Raw genomic sequence first — 21107 nt, forward strand, 5'->3', positions numbered from 1 at the left:
TCTTTTGCTCGATGCTAGCACTCTACCACTTGAGCCACAGTACCACTTCTGGCTTTTTCTGAGTAGTTTACTAGAAATAAGAGTCTTGCAACTTTCATGTCAGGGCTAGCTTCAAACCACAATCCACAGATATCAGCCTCCTGAGTAGTTAGGATTACAGGTATAAGCTACTGGCACCCAGCTTTAAAAATGACAGTTTTTTTAAATTTTATTTTATTTTATTTGTGAACATACTGTACAGAGGGGTTACAATTGCATGGGCAGGATAATGCGTACATTTCTTACCAAGCACTGCAGCCTCCTCCTTTGTTTACCCTTCACATCACTTGACAGTTTTTTTTTTAAAGATAACTTGTAATGTGGAGTTCAATACCCAAGCAACAAACAATTTGTAGTTTTTTAAAATATTAAAGTCCATTCTTTTACTTTGTACTTTCATCCACATGTGATTGTCTAATATCATGGGTCTTGTACATTTTTGAAATGTTAATACATTAATTTATCTACTATCATAATTGGGAAAGCCATTAGGTACCAGGAAGCTGTCAAGCTCACAGAGGCAGACATAATTTTTCCCAAAATTCTCATATTCACTTGAAAATTCAGATTTTTATCCTTAGCAACAAATACTGTCTGTTGTTTTCCTTGAAGTGATGCTCTTAGAAGATTTATTTTCCAGAAAACATCTGTGAAAACCCAAGTATGAATAGCCAGGTCTGTTAGCTGTTTCTTAGAAGCAGAATTTTTTTTCCTTCTGAAAGAATAAAAAAGTGAATGGCTCAGCTTATTGCTTAAACAGGCACGCACATGCCTTCCCTTGAGAAGATCGCCATATTATGTGGCAAAAGGAATCACAAGTCTTCCCAGTTCATTCTGAATGTCCAAACAATGCATTTCTCAAGAGTAAAGATTTTAGCCAGGTGCTGGTGGCTCAAACCTGTAATCCTAGTTACTCAGGAAGCTGAGATCTGAGGATCGCAGTTCAAAGCTGGCCTGGGCAGGAAAGTTCATGAGACTCTTATCTCCAATAAACCACTCAGAAAACCGGGAGTGGTGCTGTGGCTCAAGTGGTAAAGTGCTAGCCTTGACCTGAAGAGCTGAGGGACAGCGCCCAGGCCCAGAGTTCAAGCCCCAGGACCACCACCACCACCACCACCACCACCACCACCAACAACAACAACAACAATGACAAATGAAGATTTTAAAAGCTAGTAACTTTGACTGTTTCATGAAGGGCAGCTGAAGAGAAATTGGCTTTTTAAAATATTCATCTCATGCCTGTAATCATAGCTACTAAGGAGGCTGAGATATGAAAAAGAAAGCAAGGAAGGAAAGAAGAGAAAGAAGGAAATAAATTAATTTTGACTTGATGGAACCCATGATTCATCGTCCTCCTGATGACCTGAGGGATCTCTAGAACACTCTGAGAACTGCTGGACTAAATCAGAAACTTCCAATGGTTCCACAGTTCCTATAGGCAAAGAAATGCCAGAGGTGGCCTTTCAGGGACTCTGGTCTCCTCCTTATTCTTAGCAGGTGCTGTCTATGGAAATTGACTTCCAAGGAGGAGCTGGGGGGGGGGGCGGGGCAGGGACCAGTGCTATGTATGGGGCATCACAGGGAGGTCCCTGCTGGGAAGGTTAGCATCAGCTGGCAGCAGTGCTGTACTTTGCTTATGACATCAGGGACAACCTCATTGTAACTGAGTGGCTGAGCAAGATAGGCGGCCTGGGGGGGCGGGGGGACTGCAAGTGCACGTGCCACAGGAAATGTGATTTGGGTTTGCAGATGAAGAGCTAATATGGGGAGAGGCACCGTAAATCAGTGAGATGGTGGAGCAAATCAACTTTGAAGTTTTGTGGCGTCAGAGGCTTTGGAGGCCACAAAAGAAGGTAGAAATCAGAAGGCAGGAAGAAGAGGCGTGAAAAGGCTTCTCAGGGTTCCAGGAAAGTGGCAAGGTTCATGAGGCCATCAGACTGCCAGGCCGATGCCTGTTCTACCACACTTCTTCTCACTGCTCTTCACTGGAAGCTTCTGAAAACAAGGCTGGCCACTCACTGTATCTTTGGTCTGGTGACAGTGTTCACCCAGGGCAGGTAGGGACCATTTCCAGATCACACAGTGTTAGGTTGAACATAGGGCCTTACCTCAATTTATAATTGGAAAGATGAATCCCTGAAAGGGCACGTGACTTGTGAAGAATGCATTCATCAATGGCAGAGCAATGGTAAAGTCAAGCTGGCTCATGGTCCAGGCTCCACCCACAGGCCTACATGCTTCCAACTCAGTGCTTCTGTAGGACTGCAGGCCATGTGCAAATGCCAGCAGTTGTGGTAATTCTTAGAGGGCTGTGTTACATCTGTGACATGGATTTTCAGTTCTCTTGGCCAGTCTGGCATGGATTTCCCACTGACAAGGACAAAGCTCATTGACACAGTGGATGTGGCTCCACGATTTGAATCCAGTGGAAATACTATTTATTATGTGATTTTTTTCCCCCCAGAGACCGGGACTTGAACTTGGTATCTGGTGCTTTCACTCATTGGCTGGTGCTCCACCACCTGAACCATGCCTCCAGCCCCTCATTACATGATTTTTTTTTGGTCCGGTCATGGGGCCTGAACTCTGGGCCTGGGCGCTGTCCCTCAGCTCTTCAGCTCAAGGCTAGCGCTCTACCACTTGAGCCACAGCGCCACTTCCGGCTTTTTTCTTTTTGCTTATGTGGTGCTGAGGAATCAAACCCAGGGCCTCATGCATGCAAGGCAAGCGCTCTACCACTGAGCCACCTTCCCAGCCCCCATTACATGATTTTTAAACCATGGAAACACTGGCTTTCCCTTTATTCTGGAGCACTATGGAATAGAAAATAGAATACTGGTTTTGAAGACAAAAGAGTGGGGTCTTAGTTCCCTTGATATTTAGCAGCTGGTTGACTTATAGTCCATCTATTTTGCCTCCTGAGCCTGATTTCTCATCTGGAAAATGAAATATATATATATATATATATATATATATATATATATATATATATATATATATATATATATATTTCACCTACCCTAGCCCAGTTCACATGGTTGTTGGTAAGCATGAGATGAGATAGTTGGTGTAAATGTGTCTTATATACTCTAAATGACTTTTAAGAAGGATGGGGAGGGGCATCCTACTCATGGCTAATTGTCCATATCCATTATATTAAATGGCACTATTCTTTTACCCATCAGTATGGGATAGACCTTTCTGGAAGGCATTGGCTTCCTTAAGTAAAATGCTAGAAATCTGAATATTTGGATAACAGGAGTTACTACTGACAGGAGGGCCTGGTGATGGATGGGTGGTTACTGCCGTTTATAAGGGATCTTTCATTTCCAGCAGTCAGGTGAGATGGGTGTGTTCTGGGTATGATGTTTTCTGTGAGGCCTGGGGCAAAGCTCCACAGTCCCTCACCCCAGAGCTCTTCTGCCACACAAAGCTGTCATTAGTTGACTGCTGTTCAAGTCCTGCTTAGCAGAGTTGTTAGGGACACATATCAGTGGCCTGTATGGAAGGAAACAGAGGGGCTGGCATTTGAGCTTGGCCCTCAAACACTTGCACAGAACATTCTGTGGTGTGTAATTAAATGAGAGACTACAAAGCCAGGATGTTGAAGTTGGAATTCCACTCTTCTATATTCTTCTCTAGACCTTTCTTTTCTTATCTCTAAATTGGGGACCATAACACTTGCCTTCCACAATTGTAACGAACTAGAGAGTCAAATGTATATAAAAGCAGCTAGGGCAGTACATAGCTCATATACCATCATTAGCTACAGTATTAGTATCAGTTACTATTGATTTCAGAAGTCCTGCCTAGATCAGGGGCTGGTCCCTATATCCACAGTGGTTGAGCTGTGAAGCTGCCCAGTCCATGTTGGGACAACAGACATTTTACATGGACTTAACAGAAAAGAGAGGTAATATGGATTGTCCCCTACCTCCCACTCCTCTATGGTTCAGGGCCAAGGCTGCTGCTTCCTCACCCCACCCCCACCCTTCGGGATCAGTTTCTAAGTCCCATTTGGTAGGAGGGAGGGTCTTCAAGGAAGATCAGGGAGACTGGCAGGAAGTCCATTTGGCAGGTGTGCTGAGGAGGGTTAGCGCCAGCTTCCTGCTCCATACTTCTGGCCTTGCTAACTGTCTTACCCAATTCTGTCTCTATAAACATAAGAAGAAGCCTCCCCAAGAGCAGGATGCTGGGCTCAGGAAAGGCTTTCCGGGCTTCTCAGAAAGCACATGGGCGAGAAAGTGCCAGGTTACCTCATACAGTCTTCCTTGAAGACTTTCTTCCCCATTTCCTATCTTTTCCTCAGATCCTAGAGTCCTAGATGTGTAAGTATAAACAACACACATGCCCCGCTTATATTTAACTGGCATGTAATAGTTGTACATAGTGATGAGGTACAGTGTGACATATCAATATGCGTGTACAGTGTATAGTCATTAGATGGGGGCAAATGCTTCTTCCACCTCCCACCTGTGCTGCTTTGATTCAGCTGTTTGAATGAATCATGCTTTACCTAAGCCTTTAGTAGGTAGTAAAATCCACTTCTTCCTTCAGATGACCTCAGAGTAGAGAATGAGGCTGGGAAAGGATCCAGTGCTGTGATGTTTAGGAAGGAGGGGAGATAAAACTGGAAAGTCTTCTAGACAGTATGATGTGATCCTGTGCTCTCATTTCCTACATGTCTCCAGGCTGAGAAGCAAACAGAAAGGAAGATGTGCTCATCCGGGATTTATCACTCTTTCAAAAGGTACCACTGACTGGATTTAAGATGATGCAAGAAGACTTTTAGACCTGAACATGTTTATTGCTTTCTGTTTTCATTAAAAATTGGGTAAGGAAATATTTCTCCACATGCTCTATATAAAATTCATTCTTAGGGAGGATCTAAAAACATTAACAGGACTCAATGGCAGTAGAGATGTAGTGATGACATTTGTCAGTTCCTGTAATATCTAATTTGATTATGGTTTATAACTCATCACTGAAAGTTCAGCTTTGGCCTAAATTCTTAATCACAAAAAGAGTTTGAACTCCCAAATATTGGCTGACCTAAGTGAAGCAATGGCTGAATTAATGCAATATACAGGAAGAAAAATCATTGGCACATCTGTTACTGAAATAAATTCTAAGGTGGGTTTGCTGAGGGCAAAAGGAAAGAAGGAAGGAAGGCAAGAAGGAGGGAAGGAAGGAAGGAGGGAGGGAGGAAGTGAGGGAAGGTAGGGAAAGGAAGAATAGAAGAGGAAGGAAAAGAAGAGAGGAAGAAAAGAATCGAAGGGAGAAGGGTAGTTAGATGGAAGGGAAAGGCAGAAGAGAGAAGGAAGAAGATTCAAGTATTTTTTTAAGAATTCATTTTAAGAGTTTTGAACTGTTGAACACTTTCTAATATTATCTAAAGGTAAGATTCTGGAAAATAAGAATAAAGAGGGCTTCATCTAGGCAAGTCCTCTTCAGGAAGCAACCGTTTAGAAATTTTTCTCCTGTTAGTGTCCTTCAGCCTAGTCTACTCACACCCTGATTCTAAGGTCCTTGCTCCAAGTTCTCAAAGAAAATTTCCAATTAAGTTACTGGCTTTGGATGTTCTTATACTACACTCATCTACATCCTAAGGGGGTGGAGAATGGTAACAATAAACTGAGGACAAATCTGTTCTTCTCCAAAGTCATAAAGCTCACACTCTTGAAACCCACACAGTCGTCTTTTACTGGCATGATTTGAGCAAATGTGTGTGTGTGAATGAAAGTCTTGCCATTATTTCTGCACCACTGGACACACGTGAAAATATTTATTCTTGCAGAGATGCAGCAAGGGGTTGGGTCAGCACCAACATGACTGCTCATTTCTCTTTCACCTTGCTGAGAATGTTCTTTCAAGAGCTCTTTAACACAATAACCTTGTAGCAACAAACTGAAATATGGAGTAAGAGCTGAGGATGTTTAGTCTGGAGAAAGAGCAAAAGAGCTGTCCTCAGCCATCTGTAGGGAGGAGAGCAGATCTACTCTGTACATCCCAAGGAAGTAGAAGTGGGTTAGAGAGTAGGCGGGAATGGAAGGCAGTGTCCCATAGGCTCAGCTGTCCAGAGACAATGCTGTTAGCTCCTCATCAGTGGCTTGTTCCAGCCAACGCAGGAAGTTCACTTGGCAGGCATGCTCAGGAGGGCTAGCAGCCTTGGGGGAAAGCCAGCTTTTAGCTCTACACTTTCGGCCTTGCTGACTTTCTTACCAATTCTGTGTCTAAAACCCAAGAAGAAGCTTCCCCAAGAGAATGAGCCCAGGAAGGTCTTGCAGGGCTATGAAAGGAAGGGTCAGCCAGGGTCTTACCTAGGAAGAGAGATACCAATCCTGGTAGTTTCTCCAGCCTTGTGGCTTAGACAATGGCATCTGGGGAAAGTTAAAATGAAATCCATCCAACCATGTTATGCACTTGGCTGTACTTCCTTTCATTCTGTGTTGGTCATGTCTTCAAGGGAGCGGTGGGGTTAAGCTGTGGTGGGCAGGGATGAATCAGATCCAGCTTCATAGAACCTACGGTCTGTTTGTGAGTAATGTGAAGAAGGCATTAAGGGGTGAGTGGAAAAGGCACATTGTGTGTGGGCTCATTAGGAATGCCTAGAGACCAGGGATCAGTGCGGGGGAATTGTTGTGTGAGATGTTTGTTGAGCAATGAAAGGGATTGCCGAGGGAGAGAAAAGAGTAGATGTGAATCTCTATTAAAATTCTCTGCCAAAAATATTTTCTCCCTCTGAATCAGTAGATAAATGATCAAGATAAGATTGGATCTAGTAGCTTTGGTTTCTTTCATCTATCCAGACTCACTTGTCACCTTAGAGGATACATGTGTTTGTAACTATTCAGAAAAGTAACTCATGAGCTGGGTGCCAGTGGCTCTTGCTTGTGATCCTATCTACTTGGGAGGCTGAGATCTGAGGATCATGGTCCAAAGCCAGCCTAGGCAGGAAGGTCTATGAGACTCTTATTTCCAATTAACCACCCAAAAAGCTAAAAATGGAGCTGTAACGCAAATGGCAGAGAAATGGTCTTGAGTGACAAAGCAATGGCACAGCACTCAGGATTTGAGTTCAAGCCCCACAACTGGAACACAGAAATAGAGGGGGGGGTAACTCATCACATGACAAATATTTATTTTTAATATTTTTATTGTAAAGATGCTGTACAGAGGGGTTAGAGTTACATGAGTAAGGTAATGAGTGCATTTGTTTTTAGCCTTTGTTTTTCCCCTACCATCACTTCCCTCCCAGACAATTTATTGATAATAGTGATAATTCATAACAGACACTGTGTTGAAAAAGAGACATCTACTGTTATCTTCTTGGATCATCTTTTCTGTTCCATTACAGATTCTATGAAACTGGCCTTGCCCCAGCCCTTCCCATGTGGAAGTTCATAAAGGAATACAATTTCTTCTCAAAAGTGGACACCAGTGTGGTGGGACTCAGATGCCTTCTGCAGAATCCTGGCAAGAGCTATTTGACTTGACTCATCTCTAAAGGTCTGAGAATCCCGCCTAAGATACTTCAATATATAGAATAAACATCTATAGGTGTGATGCACTGGGCATATTTGGGTGGCATGAATGTTCCAAGATAGCCAGTGTTTAGTAGTCTGGCAGAATAGGAGTCTAAAATGATTGATGGATTCTGGACAGAAAATGGAGCTCTTTGGCAGACTGTGGGAAACAATGGGATAGTGAAAACTTTCTTTCTAGGTCTTCAAGTGTGTGCCTCTCTGCCACAGGACCTGGGGGCTTTGTGCTTTTCTTCCAGTCCATTTATTCTGCATTACCTGCTTGCCAGGACTCTGCAAAAGACATCAGATGTTCACTGAACTGATGTCTACTTTTGAGGAAATATCAGCTTGCTTTGTGAGCTTCTAAATGAGAAAGGTTGGGATTTGGGGAACAGACCAGCTTCATGAATGATAAAAGATGTTCTGGCTTTTGCTGAATTCCTCACAAGTAGATGTGAGTGAGTAGTCAGAATCACTAATCTTGGTTCTTATAGTTGCAGAAGGAAAGTTTGTTGTGAAAGCTTCTGTAAAGCCTCAACCAGCTCTGTGGAAGTCCATCCCCGCAGTGTTGAGCCTGCTTAGTGGCAAATAGATTTCCAGCCAGCAGTGGGATTCAGATGAGAGTTAAAGGAGACACAAGTGGCCTCTGTGCCTTCACCAGGGCTTTGGAGATAGAAGGATTGTCCAGTAAATGTCACATCTAACTATACTTCCAGATGCAGTCTCACCTGAGCCATAAATTAGAGTCAGAAGAACCATTTTGGACACAATCCTTGCTGAAGAGTCCTGGGCTCACAGGTTGAAGGCCTCCTTCCCCTACATGGATACCTCTTCATTCTTTCAACTCCTACCACTCAGGCCCAGAAGCAGGAGATCTTGTAGTCCTGGCATATGCTGGAATTTGGGGAGGACACAGCCCCTCTCTGGGCACTATTCTACCACTCAGAGCTGGGCTCTGGGAGCTGAGCTGGTCAGTGATCTGAGTGTCAGCGTAGGCTGGGGCCATAGAGATGGTCTCTAGTATATCTTTCAAAGTGCTTACACTTTCCAGTTTTCCTGCTTGCTGCTCTTATAAAAAAAAATTCCAATCTAGCAGCTTATAGAGTAGTCAACACAAGCTGAGATAGGTCCTTGTCGTGTGTGTGTGTGTGTGTGTGTGTGTGTGTGTGTGTGTGTGTATGTGTGTGTGTGTGTGTGTGCTGGTCCTAGAATGTGAACTCAGGGATTGGGCATTGTTCCTGAGCTTTTGAACTCAAAGCTAGCACTCTGCCATTTGAGCCACAGCTCCACTTCTGGATTTTTTGGTGATTAATTGGGAGATAAGAGGGCAGTGAATACCAGAATAAAGATTCTAGACTTGGAAACAAAAGAAGATCTTTGAGTGACAGTAAAATAATAGGATCCATGCCCCCCCAAAGGCCACCAATACTACACTTTCAGCAGAAAATCAGTATTCCAAAGTGAGACCCAAGAAGAAAGAATTCTGCCAGACCTTGCTGGAGGGAGCCTTAAAAGGAAGGTGTGCTTGGGGAAGTCAGCAGCTGGTTCTTGGGTGTCATTAACTCCATTACACACCTTTACACTCCAAGTAGACAACAATTTAAAATGGAGCTAGAGATTTTTCTGCGTTGACTTAATCAAAGCTATGATTATTTTAAAATAAGTTTTTTATTGTAAAAAATACTGTACAGAGGGGTTACAGTTACATGAGCAAGGTAATGGGTACATTTCTTATCCAGCATTGTTGGCTCCTCCTTTGTTTTTCCCCTACCATCCCTTCCCTCCCACCTCCTCAACTACACTCCCCCCCCCCACCTAAATTGTAAAGTTTGTTTTTCAACATAGTGTCTTGTACATCTCATTGTTGCAATGGGTCAACCTGTATCCTTATTTAAAGGATTTGTTTTTTTCCCTTCCCCTCCCCAAATTATACCAACATCAAACACAGTGAAAACAGGGGTTATACCATGGGGGAGGGACATACAAAGCAACAAAAAAAAATCACATGGTACCTTATAAATATGTTAAGTGGGCTAAAGATTTAAAGAGAAACTTCTCTGAAGAGGAAATAAGAATGGCCAATAGACACATGAAGAAATGCTCAACCTCTCTAGCCATAAAAGAAATGCAAATCAAAACAACATTGAGATTCCACCTCACACCAGTTAGAATGGCTATAATCAAGAACTCTAATAACAACAGATGCTCGAGGGGATATGGATAGAAGGGAACCCTATTGCATTATTAGTGGGAGTGTAAACGTGTTCAACAACTTTGGAAAGTAATGTGGAGGTTCCTCAAAAAACTCCACATAGAGCTCCCCTATGACTCAGCAATCCCACTTTTGGGCATTTACCCAAATGATTACAAACAAGACCACACTAAAGCTACCAGCACAACTATGTTTATTGCAGCATTATTTACCATAGCTAAGATATGGAACCAACCCAGATGCCCCTCAGTAGATGAATGGATCAAGAAAATGTGGTATATATACACAATGGAATTCTATGCCTCCATCAGAAAGAATGACATTGCCCCATTTGTTAGGATATGGAAAGACTTGGAAAAAATTATATTAAGTGAAGTAGACCAGGCGCAAAGCAACATAGGTCCCATGGTTTCCCTTATTTGCAATAACTAGTATATGTCTGGGACAAGCAGAAAAGCTCAGATAAGATGATGTTAAGCGAGATGAACCCCAAGATAAGGCCACAAGTGTTTTTTCTTTCTTGCTAAAGCTAATTGTAGCTCCTCAGGAGGCTAACATCTGAAGGTCACAGTTTGAAGCCAGCCCAGGCAGAAAACTCCCTGTGAGACTCTTATCTCTAATTAATCACTCAAAAACCGGTAGTGAAGCCGGGCGCTGGTGGCTCACGCCTGTAATCCTAGCTACTCAGGAGGCTGAGATCTGAGGATCGCGGTTCAAAGCCAGCCCGGGCAGGAGAGACCGTGAGACTCCTATCTCCAATAAACCACCAGAAAACCGGAAGTGGCGCTGTAGCTCAAGTGGTAGAGCGCTCGCCTTGAGCTGAAGAGCTGAGGGACAGCGCCCAGGCCCAGAGTTCAAGCCCCACGACTGACAAAAAAAAAAAAAACCGGTAGTGACACTGTAGCTCAAAGTGGTACAGTGCTAGCCTTGAGCCAAAGAGCTCAGGGACTGTGCCCAATGCCTGAGTTCAAGCCTCATGACTGACAAAACAAACAAACAACAAACAAAAACACACACACACACACACACACACACACACACACACACACACACACACACACACACACACACAGAGTCATGATTTAGAATTCTGGCTCCAAATCATACTTGCAGCCTTACTGCTAATAGTGCATCTTCCTTGCACTTTCTAGGTAGATACTTTAATACTGAATCACACTTCCAGTCCTTTTCTTTTCCACTCGTCATTTTGAGGTAGGCTCTTGCTTTCTTTTTGCCCAGGCTGCCCTTGGACTTCAATCCTCCCATTTTGATCTTCTTATTGTTACTGGGATAACAGCCCCACATCCCCATACCCAGCTTTTTCTGTTGACACTGTCTCATGGACAGTGTCATTTCCTACCTGGGCTGGCCTGGAACTGCTGTCCTCCCAATCTTAGCCTCCCATAGCTGAGGTGACCTGTGTATGACATCATGCCTAACTATTGGTTGAGTAGATGGCTGTGTGTATGTTCAAGCTGGCTTCAAGCCTTAATCCTCCCAATTTCAGCTTTCGAATTAGCTAGGGTTATAAGCATGAGCTCAGTGCCAAGTGTCCCTTCTGTACATCTTGGTCTACTTGGCTCATGTAGCCTCTGGTCTAGTTGTAATCTCTGGGTCCAGCTCTGAGGGCAGCCTCTCTCCTCGGTCCAGTCTGAGCCTTCTGGACAAAGGTCTATTTTCCAGTTGTCTCTCTACTGGGTTTGACGCTCCTGGAGAGCAGGATCCATTTTCTTGCCTCCATCATAGTCTGTGCCCAGTCTGGTGGAATGAATGAAATTTCTCTCCCTGGGATGCCCTTTAAAGTTGCTTTTCTTTCTGTAGCCAGGGGGCAGTGACTGGAATGGCTGGAATGTGGCCTTGGTTTGCCTTTGGGTATGTGTTTATTCCTTGGGTGCATGGGCCAGACTCTCGTGATTTCTGGGCTTAAGGGACTGCACATTTTAAATCCCCTGTGGGTTGTGGTTCCAGAGCTGCTCCAGTGGCTCTTCTCTTCACCCTGGCCTGACTTCCCTGCTTCACAAGAGCATCAGGCACTGATGGGTCAAACTTCTCACTATTGTCACAATGGCCATTTGGCAGAATGTGAGAGTCATGGCAGTTCTTTGATGAGAAAAAAAAGCTTTACCTCTGAGCAACTTCCTCCTCATGAGAGACAAACTCATCCCATAAAGGTGAACTGGCAGGCAGGTTTGCTTGGCCTTCTGTCTTTCAGGACCCTCCCTAAGGTAAGAGCTTTGAATCATTCACCTAATTTATCACAAGGGAAGAAAGACAACACTATAGACTCTTCTCTGACTATTCTCTTCAAATGCTAACATCACTTATTCTGTTGTAGCTATCTACAAATTCTTGAATTAAGCTGGGTGCTGGTGGCCCAAACTCATAATCTTAGCTACTTAGGTAAGGCTGAGATATGAGAATTGATGCATGAAGCCAGCCCAGGCTTCATGGAAGGGAAGTTATGAGACTCTTATCTCTAATTAAACCTTAAAAAAAAAAAGCCCGAAGGAGAGCTATGGCTCAAGTGGTAGAGCATCAGCCTAGAGCAAAAAAGCTAATGGACAGTACCCACATCTTGAGTACTAACACCAGTGAATACACACACACACACACACACACACACACACACACACACACACACACACACACACACTCTATACAACTCTTAAATTTAAAATTCATTAACTTTCTACTATGCTTTTGCATCCATTAGGGTCATTTTCAAGATTCGGTGAGTGAGCAGAGTTACTACAGGTTACACCTGTTCTTGTCTAGCTGTGGCCCTGATGGTTTGTTGTGGTGGTTATGGTGTCATTTCTTTCTTAATGACAGGTTGTTTTGGTGATATTTTAAGGAGGCAGCATTTGTAACCTGAGAAACCCTAGAAATGGAAAGATTTCCCACCTTCCTCATTTACCTTAGTGCCTCAGTCAGGTTTTTTTTTTTTTAATTACTATGAGATGCCTGAGGCAGGCTACTTATTAAAAAAAAGTTTATATAGTTTTGTAGGTGCAAGTGTATGTCATTTGCATGGCTCGGTTCTGGTGAGAAACCCCTTAGGCAGGTCACATCATGGTGGATGGTAAGGTAGGGGAGCTTGTGGGAACAATCGACATCTCAATACAAGAAATGCTTGGGGTTCAGGTGTTCAGCTTGCTCAGATAGCAACGGGCTTTCAAAGAACTACCTGGATCACTGTGAAGGTTGTGACCTCAATGAACTGCAGACTTCCCATCAGCAGCTACATGGCCACACTGTGGACCAAACCTTTAACACATGGAGCCTTTAACCATTCAAATCACAGCATCCATTTATAGGGAAGGGTCACTTCCAGTCTCTGCCCCTCCAGATATCTTTGGATGGTTGCCAAAAGACCTCTAGAAACCCCATCCCTTTTTTTTTTTTTTTTTTTTTTTGCTTTCCCATCTTCTAGAAACTTGGAGCTTTCCCTCTGGAAACGGTTGAGAAAAGAATTCATAAAATTGCCCAACCAGCCAGGTACTGGTGGCTCAAACCTTTAATCCTAGCTACTCAGGAGGCTGAGATCTGAGGATCATGGTTCAGAGCCAGCCCGGGGAAGGAAACTCTGTGAGGCTCTTATCTCCAATTAACCACCAGAAAACTGGAAGTGGTGCTCTGGCTCAAAGTGGTAGAGTACTAGCTAGCCTTGAGCTGAAGAGCTGAGGGACAGCACCCAGGCCCAGAGTTCAAGCCCTACAACTGACCAGAAAAAAATAATTGCCTGACCTATCTACCAGCTGCCCTCCCTACATCTCTCTGCCCTCCTTCAAATGGTCTTGTTTCTTTCACTCACTTACCTTTCCCCCTTCCATCCCATCTTTACAGGTAAAAGATTATAGAAATATTTGGAAATCAGGGTCCTCCTTTACTTGTTTGGGTCTCTCAGCATTTTTTCACTTAAAGTTTGAACAGCCTGCCTCCAACAGAGTCAAAGTAAGATTTTGTTTTGTTTTGCAAAATCATAATTGCCTTTCCTTTTTTTTTTCTTGGAAGAATGTTAGACAGTACTTGTTAGGGCAGCTTATGTTCCAGTTGGATTTGCCATTGAACTATTAATTTTGTAAATAAATATGTTTGGAAAGTGGCTCCCAAGCCTTCAGTCTAGTGTGTGAACTTGGGCAAGTCCTTCCTCTTTGTGAGCCATTTCCTCTGGGGGAGGGGGTGGGTAGGTCACCTCCAGGGACCCTAGAGCTCCCTCAGATGGTATAGTTCCTTGAATCTATGCCTAAAAGAAAAGGAGTTTGTAGGAACATTGTTTTGGGGGCAGGGAGGGCTAATTATAAAAAGAAAATATGCTTGTTGCAAAAATTAGAACAATTCAAAAGGAGGCAAAGCCTAAATTGTCTGTGTTCCTTCCTTCCTCCATCATTCCCCAGAGACTGTTTGGAAGCCAAGTTTGCCAAGAGCACTCAGCAAATGCTTTTGGACCATGTTGGTCCTGGTGGCTCCCAATTCACTAGGAAAACTAAGGGTTGCTCTGAGAAGTGTGTGTCTTTATGATTTCTCTTTACCCTGGAGGAAATGCTTGGACTTTTTATATTATTTATTATTTTACTATTACTAAGAATTTGCTGGGTGCCATTGGCTCACTCCTGTAATTCTAGCTACTCAAAAGGCTGAGATCTAAGAATCAAGGTGCAAAACCAGCCCAGGCAGGAAAATGCATGAGACTCTTAGCTCCAATGAACCACCAAAAAGCAGGAAGTGGAGGTGCGGCTCAAGTGGTAGAGCACCAGTGAGAAAACTAAGGGACAGTGCTCAGGCTCTGAGTTCAAGTCCCAGTAGTGGTGCCAAAAGAAAATAAAAGATTGCCGAGCTCTGTTGCCCATGATTTACATACATCTTTGTTAGAAAATAGAACACACAATCCTGGCTTTAACCCAGGACTCAGGTTTGCAGGGACCAAGTATTCAGAACCCCTGGTGACCAGGGAAGTGAACTGTCCCACAGCAGAAGTGGATGGGATGTCCAGGTCTGGAGAATAGGTCTGAGGACAGTATATTGATTTTAGCGTTCTAGTCTTTCTACCACATAACTATCACTTTCTATGTGTGTGTGTAAAGTTTTAATGAATTGAAATCAGACCCTGGGTGAGAACTGAGCTTATACAAAGTGTTGGAGGATAGCAATGAGATGTGTATTTATCACCTGCCGTTCTGGGCATGCAGCCCATGAGCAGAGATAGATTAAAGCTTCTGGCCACAAGCTTCCATCCCTTCCATTACAGTCTATACTTGCCTTAAAGAGGGTCAGATCAGAGTGGGGAGGAATGACTACAACTCAGTGTGGGACAAGCAAGGACCAGAGGAGCTACAACCATGTGCTGAGAAATGGGGAGACAGGGAGAGGCTTGCAAGAAGAGGGGCATGCCCTGGGTGGCTCCTCCCCACAAGACAGAGGAGGAGAAAGAAGAGGGTAGAAGGCTGGACCTTTAGGGCCTTCTGGGAATGAAATAGGAAACCAACTGAGGGACAGCTGGCTAGACCTGGTCTGTGCCTCAGTCCCCCCAGGCCTGGAGAAGTTCCCTGGGGGCTAAAGAAGCAAGGCAAAAAAGCAAAGTTGTTAAGATGCTCTGTCATGATACTGCTAGCTTATTCAATCTTCTATCTACAAGCCTAGCAAATGCTTATTATGCCCCCTTTATATGGCAGGTATGGTGCAAGGCTCTGGGAACACATGGTAAATCAGGTGGAAGTGGCTCCTGATCTCATGGAGGTTCCAGCACCATGAGGTCTAGTGATGGATTAATTTCCAGAAGAATGGCCAGGCAGAGGAGGAGCAACAGAAGGAGAGTGGGTGAGGGTGTCTTGGGCCTTTGTAAGGAAAGAAATGGATGGGGCGGAGAAGGTTATGGGTGTAATCTGTGAGATGGAGGGATGATGGTCCTGGGATCTTCTAGAAAATTGGCAACTTCACCCAGCAGGTCGTCCATCTTGTATTGTGGGGTATGGAGATGGGTGATGGTAAATCTCTGGTTTATGAATTGGGGGCCTAAGGGCAGTGAAAGGGGAAGAGGGCTCAGGTGTGGGAAGGAGAGGTAGGGGTGAAGTTCACAGTCATCTCTCTTCAGATCACACAGCCCCATGCCTCTGGGGCAGGAGCATAGGATGCCACTGTTCTCCTCTGCCCAGCTTCAGGAAGGGAGCTGCATCCCACTACTCAATGCACATGGAGAATGCATCCGATCTGTTCCCTTTTCAGCGGTAAGTAGAGAGAACCAGGTGAGGAGCAGCATGTGGAAAGGGAGGCTCAGGTAACTTGCTTGGAAGCAAGGTGGAGTGAAGAGGGTTAGGGGTAGGGAAGTCCTCAAGTGACAAGGATGGAATTGTGAAAAGCCCATCAAAAACTCTATGATCTCACCTGACACTGGTGTTCAGAATGCTCAGTTTCCTCACCTGTCAAGTGGAGACAGTAATGTCATCTCATAGCAACTGTGGTGAGCAGGACATAGGTGGTGAGAATTAAAGCACTGCCCCAGACTCCATCCTGCAGCTCAGCAGACCCTTGTGTTAGCTTCTGTTCTTATCCCTGGCCTAAATCAGGGCCTGTGTTCACCTCAGGATGGAGCAGTGCAAGTCTTCCACAGCCAGAGCAGCTTCCTGGGCCAAACCTGTCCCACAAAGCCCTCTGCTACCCTCCAAACTGAGAGCCACTATGGGGGATCACAGACACTGTCCCAACAAGGGGCCTGTCCCCCAACACTCAGTCATCTTCTTTTCCGATCAACACCCAGTCATCTTCTCTTTCAGATCAAGCACCATATTCAGCATTGAAATACAGTAGGCTTCCTGGTTCCTCTGGAGTTGTGAGTGTGTTTTGAGCTTTCTGATCTTGGTAATGCATTTCCTTAGAGTTGGGGGAACAAGATGGTATGGATGTGACAAGTACTTCATACTCAACTATGGCATTAACAACCACTGCCAGTAGCTCATCCCTTGGCTTCTTTCCAGCCACGTGGTAATTCATATTAAATCCCAAATGAGTATGTATGTGGTCCCTGGCAGATTTAAAAAAGCATAGAGGTCCAAAGAAAATAACAACATTTCTGAAATTTCTTAAATCAGGTAGCTTAAAACATTTATTTTTAAATAACTCACTCCACATTTGGCAAAACCTCCATTCAGAAGGAGCCTGGCAAAGCAGCATGAGATGACAACTCTACTTCTGAATAATACATTATTTATTCAGTGCCAGCAATGAACCTGGTAGGTGTCAAGCTAAACTAAACTTGAGAGTGTATGTGTGTGTGCGTGTATGCGCACATGCACGTGGTTGCGCTGTGCACACACACACACACACACACACACACACACTCACACACACATGGGGAACCAGGGGAGGGTCATGGCAGCTTTGTTCAGGATGGCCCCTTCAAGGAGGAGAACTAAGAATGTTGGGCAAGCACTCTTCACTTGAAATAGGAGGGGAGCTTGTGCACACTCCTGTAGGCTGGCCCTGTGGAAAGTGAAACTGAGTGACTTCTGAGGCCATGGAAGACCTTAGAGCTTCCTAGTGTCTTAGGAAACTGCTGTGGGAGATGCCAGCCGCCATCTTGAAATCATCTTCTTGGAGACACCATGCTGTAAGGAAGCCCAAGCGAGTCACTTGAAGAGCCTGAGTGGAAGAAGATGCTGTCCTTAACTGTTCAAGTTCTCACAGTTGAAATTTACAAGACAGTGGAAGGGCCATTTTCAAACATGTCTTTGCTGACCCCAGACCTGATTGCTCTTTGATGGTAACTAGGCACTAGAGAAGAACTGCTTAGTAGAGCCCAGGAAGCAACTCAGAGTTATGAGGAGTAATAATGCAAGGGCCTGCCTTGAACTGTGATCTTCCTACCACTGCCTCCCAAGTAGCTGGGATTACAGTGGTGCACCACGATGCCTGAACCCCCCCCCCCTTTTTTTAATTGTGAAAATACCGTACAGAGGGGTTACAATTACATGGGCAAGGTAATGAGTGCATTTCTTACCAAGTATTGTTGCCTCCTTTGTTTCCCCTTCCCATCACTTCCCATCTCTTCTCCCCTCCCCCGCTCATCTCCCTCCCCCGCAAAGTTTGTTTTTTGACATAACGTCTTGTACATGTCATTGTTGCAATGGGTCCACCTGTATCCCTATTTAAACAATTTGTTTTTTCCCTTCCCCTCAACAAATTATACCAACATCAAATACAGTGAAAACAGGGGTTATACCGTGGGGGAGGGACATACATAGCAACAAAGAAATAGCTCATAAATATGTTAGAAACAATAGCAAGAAAGAACCCTATTTTGTTTTAATTGACACAAAGAATTGTGTATATTTATAAGGTAAACTGTGACATTTTGATAGTGTGTATAGTTTATGATGGTTAAATCAGTCATATTTATAACTTTTAGGAGTAAACAGTGCTTTATATTGGGAAAATCCAAAAATCTCCTCTTCTAGATAAGGAATAGGAGAACTTAATCCTTCTACTTGCCTGTATTTTCTTCCCCATTCACCAACTCTTACCTCTCCTCCACTCCCTCCCCTTCCAAGCTTTGGGTTGCCACTCTTGTATTCTCTACTTCTGTGAGATTGACTTCTTTAGCTTTCACACACAGGAGAGAATTGTGGCATTTATCATTCTTTGGCTGACTTATTTCACTTAATATATAATATCCTCTAATTCTACCTGCAACATTGCAAATGATAAAAATTTCATTCTTTTCTTTTTCTTTTGTGCCAGGGCTGGGGCTTGAACTTGATCTGAGTTCTGTTCCTTAGCTTTTTTGCTCAATGGTGGCACTCTACTACTTGAGCCACACTCTCATCTCCAGATTTTTGGTAGTTAATTGGAGATGAGTCTCATCTGATTTTTCTGCCCTGGCTGATTTTGAACTATGATCCTTAGACCACAGTGCTATGATCTAATTCATCCACTGGCTGACTTTTATTCTTTTTTTAATGACCATTTGCTTGTCATTATATCTGCTTTACATATGAGAAACGTTCAGAGATGTTTTATAAAGAGCCCAAGGTCACACCGCCAAAGGGTCAGAAATCACACTCCAACAATCCAACTCCAGGTCTCATACTACTTCTCAGGGTACAGAACTGATGGATGAACTTACATCTGAAGATTTGTTTTGAAAAGTCTCTTTGCTCTAAGGCAGGTTTGAGCAGTTGTTTTTATGGAGCCCACAGTTAGGGCTATGTGAATTCATTCACATGCAGAAACAAATGGCTGTGACCTTTCCTTTGTGAAATGTTTTTCAAGGGAAGCCAGTGCTGCCAGTAAGGTCTAGATTGATGGCATTGGATCCTGAGCTGTGGAGCCTCCACCATGCGATGTTTCACTTGGTACCTAGGGTCAGCTCAGCCAGAGGCACAGCCAGAATGGAAAATGTCATGCTGATTGCTTATTCAGAACACTCTCTCCCTTCCTTTACTCCCACCTTTATTCTTTTCTAGTCTGTGAGACAAGGATTGGGGGTGGGGGTGGGAGTTGTGGATTTCCTGTCCTTAGGGTGAGAGATAGAAAGGGGGAATTGAGTCATATGAATTGGGCACTAGGGATAGGAGGGCCAGATCTCCTAGGACAGAATGACACATGAAAGATGCCTTCTTTCCTCTCCTGGTGAGCCCTGTGTAGGCTCAGGGCACTACCTCAGGGTACTTGGCCTTATGGAACACACACCTTCAGCGGTTGGCTTCATGACAAAATGCCTGGGCAGTCTACATACCCAGACAGCTCTGATTCAGGGTGTCAGTATGGAAAGGGCTCATTTCTCCCTTCCATCTAGGCCTCCCCTTAGTACTGGCCCTCCACAGCCATAGCTCCGGCCTCAGAGATTTGGTGTATTGAAGGCAGGCTTGAGAGAGAGGGATGGGGCCCAGGTAACAGCAAGAGGCATGCTGAGAGGCACAGGACCCCAGCAGAAAAAGGGTTACCCGGATGGGTTATGCTGCTCATTCCAGCCTTTCCCTGCATCAACCTTCAGGCTTCTCCAGTCAGAGTAGTTGTTTCTCCTAAGCCTTGTGTCCAAACCTCAGTCCTTTTAGTGCCGTTTATTATTTTCTCCCCACCACCACCTCTGTGGTGTATTTTTTTCTAATTAGCTTTCTTTATATTGACTCTTTATCCTTAAACTGGTGATTTTGAGGTGAAACTGAATGATGGAAACCAGAGTTATCTCCATAACTATTGTGTATGACTTTGTTTTCAACAGAAAACAAAACACTACCATTTAGATCAGTGTTGTTGGCTGTCAAGGATCTGGTCCTCTGTTTGTTTTTTTTTTTTTTTACCATCGGTAAAAGCCAGGGAGACTCTGAGCTTCCCTAAAGCAGAAGCCAACAGGAACCTGTGCTTCCTGGAAATAGATGAAGCCAGCAAGAACTGGGCAGGGCAATGCCATGCCTAAGGTCATTTCTTCTCCCATCCATAGTCCACATTTCATGCTTTCATAATCACCATCCAACCCAAATTCATAGCTGTCTTGAAAGAAGAGCTCAAAGCTTCTTGCCTTCAAAAGTCTTTTCTACTATGGTTTGCTGAAGTCAATACTTCTTTCCCTGAATATTTACAGCAATACTTACCATCTTATAGTAAACAAACATCACTTAATGATAACTGGTCACTTCATTGTCTTGAAGCTCCAGTTTGATCTTGTCCGTGGATTCCCACTCTATAAGGTAGTGACCATCAGCTCTCTCTCTCTCTCTCATTTTTTGTTTTGTTTTGTTTTGGTGGGATCAATACTAGAGATTGAACTCAGGACCTTGCAAAACAGCTTGCAAAACAGGTGTTCTGCCTCTTGAGCCACACTTCTAGCCCCTTTTTGCCTTGGTTATTTTTGAGGTAAGGTCATGCTTTATGCTTAAGCTGCCCTGAGCTGAGCTCCTTTTACTTGTGTTTCCCAAAGTAGTGGCAGATGACAGACACAGATCTGTGCCCAGCCTTGGAGCTTCCCCCATAGCTAGGATAACAAATGTGGCCACAAAGCTCAGCCGTTGGTTGAGATGGAATCTTGTGAAATTTTATGCCTGAGCTGGCCTTAAACTTCAAACCTCCTGTTCTCTGTCTACCAAGTAGCTAGGATTATATCCTCAAGCCACTACATCCAACTTGACCATGAACTCTTGACTTGGTATTTGAGGGGAAAGGGAAGTGGTGGGGATGTTATAGCACTTGTCATGGTGCTGATCACACAGAAGATGCTTCGTTTACCTTGCTCAATGGCATAATTCCTTGTGACTGTTAGCTATCATTCTGCATCTCTGAGTTGATTTTATACTATATACCAAATAAGACATATGCAAGCAACTTTCCCACTCAGCAAC

The 21107-nt window shown here is 44.1% G+C and overlaps 1 long non-coding RNA gene across 1 annotated transcript; it reads left to right on the forward strand.

The window, feature by feature from the left end:
* The first annotated feature begins 1744 nt into the window (after positions 1 to 1744).
* LOC138831653 (uncharacterized) lies at positions 1745 to 13725 on the forward strand. The gene is made up of 4 exons (XR_011373413.1): positions 1745 to 2096; positions 4731 to 4873; positions 7397 to 7548; positions 13624 to 13725. It is a non-coding gene; the product is annotated as an uncharacterized lncRNA (long non-coding RNA).
* The last annotated feature ends 7382 nt before the right edge of the window (positions 13726 to 21107 follow it).

This window comes from Dipodomys merriami, unplaced genomic scaffold (genome assembly GCF_024711535.1).
Source record: "Dipodomys merriami isolate MVZ:Mamm:240054 unplaced genomic scaffold, mDipMer1.0.p SCAF_2, whole genome shotgun sequence".
NCBI lineage: Eukaryota > Metazoa > Chordata > Mammalia > Rodentia > Heteromyidae > Dipodomys > Dipodomys merriami.